Genomic DNA, 13,327 nt, shown 5'->3' on the forward strand with positions numbered 1-13,327 from the left:
TCATTTGGCAGAATTGTGTCCCAGTGAGGGTGAGACAAGAGAAACTAATGGAGCATTTTACTTATCACTAAAATAAAGCAACTTCTGGGATAAATGTAATGCATTTGTTTTTTTTTTACCAGCTCCTACAACGCTTTAGGACAATGTCCAATTGAAATAGCAGAGGAAATTTATAGTATGTCAGATGAATGTGACTGAGTTGCAACTAGGCCAGGATTTCTTTGCAATTTCAATAACTCAATTATGTAACTAAATGATGTTGATGTCTTTCGCACTTAACGCTTACATGACAGAGAAAAACCAACATAGGATATAGCAATAATAAGATACTGTGCAGGAGCAAGTTTTTCAATTTCAGCCCAATGTCTCTATATATTTCATGGGGAACCTAGGGTGAAATAACAAACAATTTTGTTTAGAGATTTTGGAAGACATGGTGATTTTTATATGAGCTACAAAAAGTGCATTTTAGTAGACGTTCAAGTTATGGAGAAAAATTCCTGACTAGCCCCCAACTCAGAGCTTGAAAAGAAGGGAAGGTGTTTCTTTCAATGCGAAATAAAAAGACACCCATAAATTATTTCACATTTTCAGGATGCTCTGCGCGTACCCTGACCTTTATGTGAACTCTGGGTTATGTGTGGGGAGAGAGACATGTTTTGTGCTTTTCAACATTGACCTATAATTTTGAATTGATTGTCTCTATGTAATTCATGTTTCCACTGCATTCTTGGAATAATATTCGCAAAAAGAAAAGGAGGACTTGTGGCACCTTAGAGACTAACAAATTTATTTGAGCATAATCTTTCATGAGCTACAGCTCACTTCATCGGATGCATTCGGTGGAAAAATATTGGCTCCCTCTTGTGGCCAATTTATCATCTGCTAATTCTCACACCAAAGATTAGCACTGTCAATAATGTGTCTTGTGTTGAAAGTACATTTTCTTATTTTTTTTGTAGCTTGATTTTTTTTCATAATGTCTTACTACTTCATTATCCAAACTGTACTGCAGCTGATTAAAACATTTTACAGTATATAGCAACAAACACTCATGCAGCATCAGACTGGTGAAGAGCACAGGACTTGCCATTATAGTTTAATGGAAATGAAGGGCCAAATCAAAGCACTCCACACTTGGGATACCCATCGTCGCCTTCTGTGCATAGAAGGATGGAAGGATTGAACTTAAAGTTTGCAATGAACAGACGAGCCTAGAATGGGTAGCAAATAACTTTGTGCTCCACTCACCCAACGCATACAGGGAAACTAATTATCATTTTTAAAAGCATGTGTGATAATTTATTCTAAAGTTGTTATGGGCCTAAGTGGCTAGTTCAGGAGACTGGTAGTAATCAGAGTCTGTTGCTTCTTGGGAACAGACTACCCTCTCCTGGAGTGTCCTCTGAATTCTTTAGTTGTGGAATTTCGGTTTCTTTTGTACACAGGGGAAGAAGCCTCAGGTTTGGCTCTCAAGCCCTAGGGCAGAGGTGGGCAAACTACGGCCTGTGGGCCACATCTGGACCACAGGACCGTCCTGTCCTGCCCCTGGACTCTTAGCTGGGAAGGCTAGTCCCCGGCCCCTCCCCCACTGCTCCCCCCCCAGGCAGCCAGGTTGCCGCGCGGGCAGCACTCTGGGCAGCAAGGCTGCGTGCTCCTGCAGGGCAGTGCGGCAGCAAGTCTGGCTCCAGCCGGGCGGCGCAGTTGCCAGACATGCTGCTCTGAGCGGCATGGTGAGGGGGCCAGGGCTGGGGGGTTGGATAAGGGGCAGGGGGTCCCGGGGGGCAGTCAGGGGACAGGGAGCAGGGGGGGTTGGATAGGGGGTAAATTTCCAGGGGGCGGTTAGGGGCGGGGGTGTGGATAGGGGTCGGGGCAGTCAGGGGACAGGGAGCAGGGGGAGGTTGGATGGGGTGAAGGTTCTCTGGGGGGGTCGGAGGATGGGGAACGGGGGGGGTTGGATAAGCATGGGAACCCCAGAGGGCCTGTCAGGGGGTGGGGGTGTGGATAGGGGTCCGGGCAGTCAGGGAGCGTGTGGGGGTTGGATGAGGGTGGGAGTCCCGGGGGGGCCTGTCAGGGGATTGGGGATCTGGGGGGAGCAGTCAGGGGACAAGGAGCAAGGGGGGTTGGATGGTTTGGGGTTCTGCGGGGGGCAATCGGGGTGGGAAGTGGGAGAGGTCGGATAGGGGGTAGGGCCAGGCTGTTTGGGGAGGCACAGCCTTCCCTACCCGGCCCTCCATACACTTTTGCAACCCCGATGTGGCCCTCAGGCCAAAAAGTTTGCCCACTCCTGCCCTAGGGAGTCTCCTGACATTGATGCAGCTCTTGGTGGGGAGGCACAAGACGGTATGTGCAGAGATCTGCACCAACTCCAGGGCACTGTGCACACCCTCCTGTTCCCTCCCTGAGTCCTTCTGGAAGACCTGCCCCCTCTAGAGTACTCCTGGAATTCCCCTTTTCAGTGAGGATTCACATCATGGATCCAAAATCAAATACAGCTCCAAGTTATACAGTGTGTACCCCACAACCAACAGGGACCAGGATAATCATTTGGGGTGAAATTCACCCCTGTGTAGAGGCCAGCTTAAGGCCTATGCATTACTTAAATTCCATTTAAGCCCTAAGTGGTGCATAAACTTTGTGTTGCCCTCTCCGGAGTGTATTGGGCCCTTAGTTTAACTGCCATTGTGGACATGAATCATGTAACATCGGGGGGGATGGGGGGGTTAGAAAGCTGTTTCAACCGTGGCTCCAAGCACAAGCATGGATTACACATCCCCATATGCAGAGAGGAGGCAGATACTTTCAGTCTCAAGTACCTTTATGTTAGACTCAGAACAAAGAGACAGAAAGAGCAACAGTGAAATGTGCAGACAAGAGCACAGTGTGTGTCTCCTCTCTAGCAGGCTGCACTGAACACACCACACTTTCCTATTCTGACCTCAGAGTCTTTGCAGGTGACAAACACAAACTCAGAAACAGAGACAAAGCAGTTAGATAGCTACATGTACCACATATGGTCACCACATTAAATTAACAGTAGCATAATTCCAGCCAACTTGTATTTGAAGAACAGTCACACCAGATACACACTTCTTCATTCCCAACTTAACATACGCTAATGCAATATGAGTTTTTGTCCCCTGCTAGTGGCTGGTCTATATAAGAGGTTCAGAAGTCTGCTTCATCTAACTGCTAGTGGTTATAGTCCTCTAGTTCAGACAGTTGTTAATGCTTTTAGTGCTGACCGTCATTGCTTCAAACCCCAATGTTGGCTCAAGTGGACTTGGATACACTAACTTGCCATAAAAACCTCACTTTAATGTTTACTTCTGAATAGTCTCCCCAAATTGCTAGCCATCATTGACCCATAATCACCAGTACTTAAGCCTGGAAGAAAATGATGTGTCTGTTCTCTAGATCTTTTCAATGGAAAGTCTAAATAAATTATTTATGGCTAACCATATGTAGGAAAAGACAGACACTAAAAAATGAATATTCTTGGAAGGGTCTCTCACCACCGTTAAATAGTTTAATTCAGCTAATCTGCTGAAGGCTAACTTTAAATTAATGTTCCACTTAAAAGTGCTCTTTTTTATTATTCTTTAAAAATGATTCATGGATCCAGCTACATCTTAATAGCCTACTGTAAACATCTTATATGGTGCATTAGTAATAAATTGTTAACAGATGGCAATGTTCTAAAGCATACTGCAGGCAGCACAGCCTGGTGCTTTTCATTCAGTCTGACCTCACAATGAGGGGTACATGGACACTTTTTTGAGCTACTGGGGGATCAACTCTGGTAAACCATGGCCAACTTCCATCTGGGATTATTAGATCCACTCCACCCTGCTTTGCATTGACCCAGTGCTTCAGGCAGCGCAGCTGAGAGTGCTGTGCGAGGAGGACCTGGTATGGGACTTCAGCCCATTTAAGTGCAAGTCGATGGCTCGTGAGGGAATGGGGTCCAATGTTTGTAAAATGTATTTGTAATTATTTCCCTCTCCTAAGACTCAGGAGGTTGGTCTCAGGGTAAGAAGACACCCTGGCTTTACAACTGAAAGGATATGAAAAATAGCATGATGGTAACAATTTCCAGAATTCACCGTGACGCTTCTAAAATGGTTTTACTATATAATGTGGGACAAGTGGATTGTAATCTCTTCAGTGCAGGGGCCATCTTTTGTCATGTGTTTGTACTTCATCCAGCATCGTGGGACCCTATAGACCAGCGGGCACCAGCACCATGCAAGGAAGATGACTAACTCTCACCAGGGCAGCCTTTCAATCCCTTCCCTCAGGACTTTCTCTGACTAATTCATAAACAAGTGATTCCAGACAAAACCACTAAATCCCAACTTCTTAGTTTGCTGGGAGGGTGTGACGTACCTGGGTACAATCCAGACTAATGAGCAGCTGTGCCACCCATTCCCTGGAACCTTGGATGCCTTATGGTGCCTTGCTGAAGGACTTCCAACCTGGGCTACTCACAAACTGCCTTCCAGTATGCAAGCTACACCCTGAGGGTCTGTGTGCAACTGCAGCTTGCCAGCCACTTGGGTTCTCACCAGCCTGGGTTATGCTGCAGGGTGACCCCAACGCACTTCCAGTCTTACATTTCCCCCAGGAAATGTATGTCCTGTACTATCCACCCCTCTCCTGGACAACACAATTGTATATAAAGTCTGTTATTTCTTTAATAGAAATTATATGAATACAACTTGCCACCCAAAATGGAGTTTCCCAAACACTTCAGTTTAAACAGATTGTATTAGATAAAACAATAAAAGAAGTTTATTATCTACAAAGAGATAGATTTTAAGAGAGTAGAAGTAATGAGGCATAAAAGTCAGAAATGGTTACAAGACAAATAAAGATAAAAAGCAACCAGGGACTAAAATTAACAAAATTCAAAGCAAAGTTTTCTCATTACATGCTTTCAGCAGTCTTACTGATCAAACTTCTTAGGTCAGGACCCCCTTCTCCCAGAATCCAATGAATGCTTCCTTTTTTGCTTTGGGAGCTGTGAATATGATTGTCAGGGAGAGAAAGAGGGGTGCCCTGGGGTGTGTGTCCCTCCTTTTCATAATTTCAGTCCCACTCTTGAAAAACATTTGGGTACCAGGATACAAAAAGTCCTTGGGGAAGGATGTTTCCTGCCGCTTGTTCCTCACCTATTTGAGCTTCCTTTGTTTCCCTTCCTGCTTGATGAATCTGTTTACCACTTAAACACAAATTAAGGAGAGCATACATTCCTTTGTTTGAGACAGACCTGTTTGCCCATCTCAGTTTGGAACATGTGTTAATAACACCATACAGTGGAATCTTATAACTTCACATACGTTGCCACGCATATTTTATCAAAATGATACTCACTAGCAAATTATGAGTTTTCAAATGATACCTTACAATGCATACCTTGTACAAAGATTATTACAATAGTGTGTAGGGTGTGAATACAGGGGAACATTCTGCCCCAGAGGAAAAAGGGCACACTCCTTCCCCCCACCCCACCCCAATAGCTGGCACCATTGCCACTTCCCCTCTATCTTTATATCCCCACCTACCATCTCCTTTGCAATAGCCAGGACTCTTTGTTAACCCCTCATGCACTTGGATTTATGGAGCAACTTTTTATTTGTTACAGGGTCTGATTCCTTGTCCCTAGGTGCTACTGCAAAACAAACTATCATTAATTATATTGTTATAATTTATTAATAATAATTTACCAAACACAATACATGATGGTGAGGTATAAAGATTTTATTGGTACTTGTTTGGGTTCATGAGACATGCAGCCCTCCTAAAAAAATCACATCCTTAGCTGATTTCTCTCATGCTGTATGGAATGTTACTCCAGAGTCTCAGATGCTGCTACTGTTTTCAGATTAAATATGTCAGCCTTCCTGAAAATAATGTGGCTTCCTGACAAACCAAGTTCATTATCGTTATTTATTTCTATAGCACCATCTGTTTGCATCTGTGTATACAACACTGCACAATAAGAAAACTGTCCTGTAATCAGTAACAGGTCCCTGCCACAAAGAACTTGCAGTCTAAGGCCCAGTAGTTACAGTACAAAACACAGTCTAGCTCACATTGTTGAAACGTCATTGGAGCTGAAAAGCTTCATGGACTAGAGGGAGTTCCAGGATCTTTGTCATACATTTAAGAGATGCAAGACAAAATTTCTAGTGAAATCCTCCAGGCACTGACTGAAACCTCCCACTGAAGTCCTCCTCGAGTTGCATTGTTAACTCTGAAAATGCAGCTACAGCCCACTTCAAAAAGCTGCTCGCACTGAAATACCTGCAGTAGCAACAGGGGAAGCCCAAGAATGCTGAAAAAAAAAATAATTAGCCAGCCATCTGGTCTTCCCTCCCCAATGATCACTATGGCAGTGGGTACACTCTGTTAAGGTGGGATTCTGCCTCTCACTCCTGTGTGCCACTCCAGCAGTATGCAGAGGCAAACAGCCCGGAAGCCAGCCAAGGCCGAATTACTCTGGTGTAGGCAAGGCACATGGTTCCCACAAGAACCTGTACACAGGTCCCCTTCTAAGTCCCAGAAAGGGGAGGCTATTAATGGGAGGGGAGTTCCTGCAGCATGTGCCACTATAACGCCAACAGACCCCAGCTGTCGGTGGGTGGGATCGAACCTGGGACCTCTGGAGCTTAGTGCATGAGCCAAAAGTCAACTGGCTGTAGAGCAGACTCATTTGCTCTCTGGTCTCGGTGCCATTAGATGGGACAGAACACCACATCCAGGAGGTGTGTGTGTTACATACATCCCCTAGATGAGGAAGTGGTCCCGAGCTTCAGAGACTTCCCAGTTGAAATTCCAGACGAGCCCCTACTTGTAACGTCGACAAACCCCAGTCATCAGTGACCGGAATTGAACCCGGGACCTCTGTGTATGAGCCTCTACTACCACACGGCCTTTAGCTAATGCTGTAGCAGCAGGGCTGGATTACTCAATAGGCAGACTAAGCACGTGCTTAGGACACCAGCAAAGCAGGAGGCACCAAAAAAAATGAGATTTTTTTTTAAATTTGATATTTGATATTTCAAAAAAAGCATCGAAGTAGTCATCATGGGAAAAATCAGAACTTTGTTAGACTTTCTTACACTCCACTGCACACTCTTCCTTCGTTTTTCTGTTCTCTTTTTATTACTTATCCCCACCTAAATCAGGGGGGCATCCTACTAATGTAGATTGAAATAATGCGAGGAAATCAGATCCTGTAATGTATTGCAATAAATTTATGTTTTACAATTGATATATTCTTCTGAGTTATATGTACTTGATTCATTTTTTTTCTTTCTTATATATATTATATGTATACATAAACATAGTGTACGCTGTGTAATTTGTCTTTTTTTTTTAAGTTCAGATAACTGAGATAAGGGGCAGGATGAAACGTAGCCAACTGAGTGGAGCACAGAAACATAAACTGCTGGAAGAAAAGAAACAAAAAAATAGTGACATTTTCCAAAATCTTCCAAAGCTGACATCATTTTTCAAAGCAAATCCATCAGAATCAACATCTTCTCTCAGTAGCACAGACATCGTTCCAAAACCTATAGGTGTTTCAGAGGCTGACCCTTCTTCTATTGGTGAAACAAACACCATTCCAGAATATGTGGATGTGTCAGAGACTGTAATTGATCATCCTATTCCTGGTGGTAAAACAGACATTGTTCTAGAAGGTGTGGATATGTCCGAGACTGCTGTAAATAATAGGAAAAAAGATCCTGGTATGTGGGTTGATTTCAGTACTGATGATGTAGCTTACTGGATAGATCATGGACCAAATGACTGTCAACACCACACTGGGCCATTTGAGAAATCATGTCATACTTTTACCAATGGCAAACAAACAAGATATGGTCTACAAAAATTATTTTTCAGCATGAAAGCGAATGGTGAGAAATACACTCGAGAATGGCTCCTGTATTCACCATCAACAGGGTCTGTGTAGTGTTTTGTTTGCAAACTTTTTGCATATAAACCTTCAACATCCCGGTTTACTGCAAATGGATTTGTGACTGGCAGAATACTGTTTTAATTGAACAACATGAAAATAGCACTACTCACAGAGATTCAATGTTGACATATTTAAATTGAAGACAGGGCTTTGGATTGACACAAAAATTGGAAGAACAAATTAAAGGGGAGTGTGAATACTGGCAATATATCTTGCAGTATGTTATAGCTGTTATTCAAACATTAGCTGAATGTGGTCTGCCTTTCCGATGGATCCAATGACACATTTGAATCATTGCAGAATGGAAATTTCTTGGAATTGTTGGAGCTTGTAGCTCAGTTTGACCCATTTTTAGCAGGTTATATCTCAACATATGGGAATGCTGGTAAAGGTAACCCATCATACTTATCCAAGACAATATGTGATGAACTCATTGGTCTAATGAGTGACAAAGTTCGTTCAACTATTGTGGATGAAATAAGTACTGCTGGGTACTTCAGTTTATATGTCGACTCTACAACTGATCTTTCACATATTGATCAATTGAGTATTGTACTAAGAAATGTGTCTCCCACAGATGGAAAACCAGTTGAACGATTTGTAACATTCCTCAATTTGAAAAGCCACACTGGTGAAGAAATGGCAAATCAAGTACTGCCAAGTGCCAGGTTTTCAAAATAGATTTCTCAAAGTGCAGAGGTCAATCTTATGACAATGCTGCCAACATGTCAGGGCATTTTCAAGGAATGCAGAAGAAGCTTTTAGAACAAATATGCCATATTCATACCATGTGCTGCACACTCTCTCAATCTTGTTGGCCACAGTGCTGTTGATTGTTTCCCGATGGCAGTAAGTTTTTTCTCAACAGTCCAGTTACTTTATACATTTTTCTCTGCCTCAACACATCGAAGGGCAGTTCTTAAAACATATCTGGGCAATGATCGTGTGTTGAAATCTCTTTCTAATACTCGCTGGGAGGTACATGCAGTGGCAACAAGTGCAATTCTGGAGTCCTACTCAAAGATTGTGGATGCATTAGAAAGTATAGCTGAAGACCAATCACAAAAGGGAGAAACTATACGAGAGGCAGAAAACATTGCAAACAAGATGCAAGAACTAGAGTTTGTATTCATGTTGACCATGTGGAATGAAATTTTACAACACTTTTACCACACAAGTCAAGCTCTCCAAGAACAAGAATTGGATTTTAAAACATGTTCAGACCTCTGTCAATCATTAGCAGACCACTTACACACTTTGAGGAATGATTTCAAAAGATTTGAAGACCTATCAAAAAATATTTTGCCAGATACTAACTACAAAGAAGCCCAGTCCCACAAGCGAATCAGGAAAAAACAAGCAAATGATAGCAGTGCAACAGAAACAGCATTGAATCCTAGAGACAAATTTTGCGTATCTACTTACTACACTATAATTGATACACTTGAAGCTCCTATGAAGTGGAGAGGTGAAGTGTACAAAGAAGTATCAAGTAAATTTTCTTTTCTAAATGATATGGACTTATCTGACGAACAATATTCACAAGGTTCCCAAAAGCTGGTTGACTCATACCCCGTTGACTTGAACATGAAGCTCTGTGGAGAAGTACGGCAGTTCCACTGTTATATGCACGCAAAGTTTAATGAAAACAGGAAAAATGAAATTCAGTCACATTGATCTTCGTGACATAATATTGAAAGACAGAGTACAATGTGTATTTCCAAATGTAGAGATCGCACTACGTATTTTTCTAACATTGATGATTACTAACTGCTCCACAGAATGCTCTTTTTCTCAGCTGAAAAGAATAAAAAACCCTCAGAGAACAACAATGTGTCAGGACAGACTTGATTCACTTTTCCTATTGTGTATAGAAGCGGACATGCTTCATCGAGTCAGCTTCTATGAATTTATCCAGAATTTTGCAATCAGATTTTGCAAGCAGAAAATATAGAAAGAAGGTATTTTAATTTCAGCATACATGTAAGTTTTGTGTCATTTTGAAAAATAAAATTTTATTTTACGGTATAGTATTGTTTTTATTTTGAATCACATATGGGGGAGCACCCATAATATTTTCAGTGTTTAGAGCCTCTAAAAGTCTTAATCCAGCCCTGTGTAGCAGACTGTTTAATCTCTCTCTCTAAGTGGTCTCAGTGCTAGGGGAGGACAGAATAACACACGCAGGAAGTGTGTGGGTTACACCGCTATATGGATTCCTGGCTGTTGCAGCTGCCGCTCAGCCCACAGACAGCCTTGATGCCATAAATAGAACTGCTTTCGTTGCGGAGAAGCCTAGAATAGGAAGAGCACAGCGATCTTTGCCCGACACCTCCAGATGGCATCTTCTGTGTTGTGACTACATGAGGCCTGGCACAGAATCCCAGCCAAAGCTGGAAGGTGTAATTCTCCAGTGAGGCTGTAGTGCAGTCAAGGCTCGGGCTTTATTACCACCATCTCCAAGGCCCCCACCCATGGCAAAATATCGATCACAGTGACTCTGAGGCAGGCAACAGCTAAAGGCATGTCCACAGAATCCACACAGGACTAACCCAGTCATGGCACAGTCCCACAGCTCTTATTCAGGCAAAACTCCCATGTCTGGAATTTGGACCTAACTGAATGAATAAACCTGGTTTGTGAGAGTTTTCACATCACTATGTTTTCAAAGGTGATTTCTTTAGAGTTTGCATGTTGTTATTGTTTATTACTGGTATTATCATAGCACTTCGGAGCCCATTATGTATTGTATAAATACAGAACAAAAAGGTGACCCTATCCCAAAGAGCTTACAATCTACTGTGACAGCCTAGACCAGTGGAGTACAGAAGTCTGGTCGAAGGCAAATATACTGGCCACTGGATGAATAGTTTTCTGTCCCCTGAGTGACCAGAGCAGGGGCTGCACTAGAGCAATCAGGAACCTGCTAAAACCAATTAAGACAGGCAAGCTAATTAAGACACCTGGAGCCAATTAAGAACATATTAGAATCAACTATGGCAGACAGACTAATCAGGACACATGGTTTAAAAAGGACCTCCCATCAGTTAGTGGAGGGTGTGCAAGAAGGCGTGCTGCTGGAGGACTGAGGAATACAAGTGTGATCAGGCTTCAGGAGGAAGATCCTGTGGTGAGGATAAAGAAGGTGCTGGGGGGGAAGGCCACGGGGAAGTAGCCCAGGGAGTTGTAGCTGTCACATAGCTGTTACAGGAGATGTAGACAGCTGCAATCCACAGGGCCCTGGGCTGGAATCCGGTGTAGAAGTTGGGCCCAGGTTCCCCCCATCCTCCCAACTCCTGATCGGACACAGGAGGAGTTGACCTGATCTGTGAGCAACACTAGAAGAGAAGGTCTAAATTGGAAAGGGATCTGGCCTGTCCCCAACCCACTAGGTGGGACAACAGAGACTGTGGAGATTGTTTGCCATTTCCCCCATGCTGGCCAGTGATTAGGTTAGCTGAGTGAACGGCAGGTTTGAGCCTCTAGCAGAAGCGGCCAAACTGAGAGCTGCTGTGAACCTCTGAGGTGAGCAAATCTGCCAAAAAGTGCAGGACCCACCAAATCAGAGGAGGAACTTTGTCACACTACATAGATGGCCCTGTTGTAATAATTGGGCTTACAAATTTACCCTAGTTGTGAGCTCACCGGTGAGAAGTGTGTGAACGTTTATAAAGTGTCATGGTAACCATGTTGATGGGAAAAGCTGCAAAAGTGAGAGACAGACTGAATTAATCCAAACAAAAAGGCCTACTGATATAACTCAAGGACTGCATTAAAATCATGTGTGGTAAACACAAGCAGCACGGAACCAGAAATCAATTAACTCAAATTGGTGTGTTGGAAGCTAGGCCTATTTGGTGGACAAAAATAATGAGGATGGGCTCTTCTGCCCATCACTTCCCTTTTGGGGTCCTTAAAGAAAAACTTTGAGAAAAAAATTGGCTACTGGAGTGAGCTTCCCCATGATAGCTACCAACTCCTGAGACCCCAGGCCTTATTCATCCTAATCCTGAGAGATGTCTGACTCCTGACAATACTGGGCAGAAGACATCACCACCTCTGCTGCTGAATCCCAGACACCACCTGTGATGTGAGACTTTGTCTCTCTCTCTACCCTTCACCATGTATCCCTTTCCTTCCCTATCTTTCTTCTTCTTTCCTATCTCTCTCCTTTTGCAGTCTAATAAATGTCTGGGTTAGCCAGCCAAGACTTCTGTAAGCTTGTGACCAGATAAGTGTCTAAAAGCAATGCCCTAAATAGCCCAATGTCAGTACAAGTTTGCCAGGTCTCAGGGTGGCTGATAAGACCATGTGCCATGACTGTGTTTCTCCAGCAGTGAGGCTTCAAGTGAGAGTTGACAGCAGAGACAAAAGCTGCATTTTCTACTCCTGGGGGAATTCTGCACCACTGCACATGCGCAGAATTTATTTTCCCCGCAGATTGCTTTGTTTCCCCACAGAAAAATGACTTTGACAGGGAAGCAAATGGAAGCCACAAGAGCCGTCTTGCAACCCTGCCCCACCGTACGTTTCAGGTGCCCAGGTCAGCTGTCAGATAGGTAAATCACTGTGGGGCAGGGGGCAGGACTGGGGAGGATCCAGCTGGTAGCTTGTACACTGAGCCGAACTGATCTGCTAGTCCCAGCTCAGCTAGGGAGGATGGGACTTCCTCTTCCCCTGCATGGCATCCAGGACCAGATTTCTCCTCCAGCTGCAGGAAGGTCTTCATTCTCCCCCTCACCCCCACTTCCCACACCCATCACTCCTCAGCTGCAGGGGGAGTGATCTGTGTACAGGGAGCAAGTCCCCCATCCACCCAACCCCTGTGCATTGAAACCCCCTCGTATTCAAACTCTTCTGCTGAGCCTCACCCCCCCACATACACACACACTTGGAACCCCCTAATGAGCCTGACTCCCCCTGCACCTGGACTACCCAGATGAGCCACCCACACCCATATCCCCATCTCACTGAGCTCCAACCAACTGCACCTGGATCCCCACTGCACTGAGCCCCATTCCCCCAGCAACTGGACCTCTCACTGACCCCCCCACACCCAGACCTCCCTGCTGAGCTCTATACCCCCCCACACCCAGACCCTCCCTCCACTGAGCCCCAACCACCTTCAGCTGGACCCCTCCGCAAAGTCCCATTACCGTTGCACCCAGAACCACCACCGCCGCACAGGCCCCTGTGCATCCAGATCCCCTCTGCACCCAGATCTCCCACTGAGCCGCCTGCACCCAGATTGCCCCACACAGAACCCTGTAAACCCATATCTTGATCCTCCCCACACTAAGCCTCTCCGCATTGCCTGCACCTGGCCTGGATGGACAGGGA

The sequence above is a fragment of the Dermochelys coriacea genome, chromosome 3 (assembly GCF_009764565.3).
Source record: "Dermochelys coriacea isolate rDerCor1 chromosome 3, rDerCor1.pri.v4, whole genome shotgun sequence".
Taxonomy (NCBI): Eukaryota; Metazoa; Chordata; order Testudines; family Dermochelyidae; genus Dermochelys; species Dermochelys coriacea.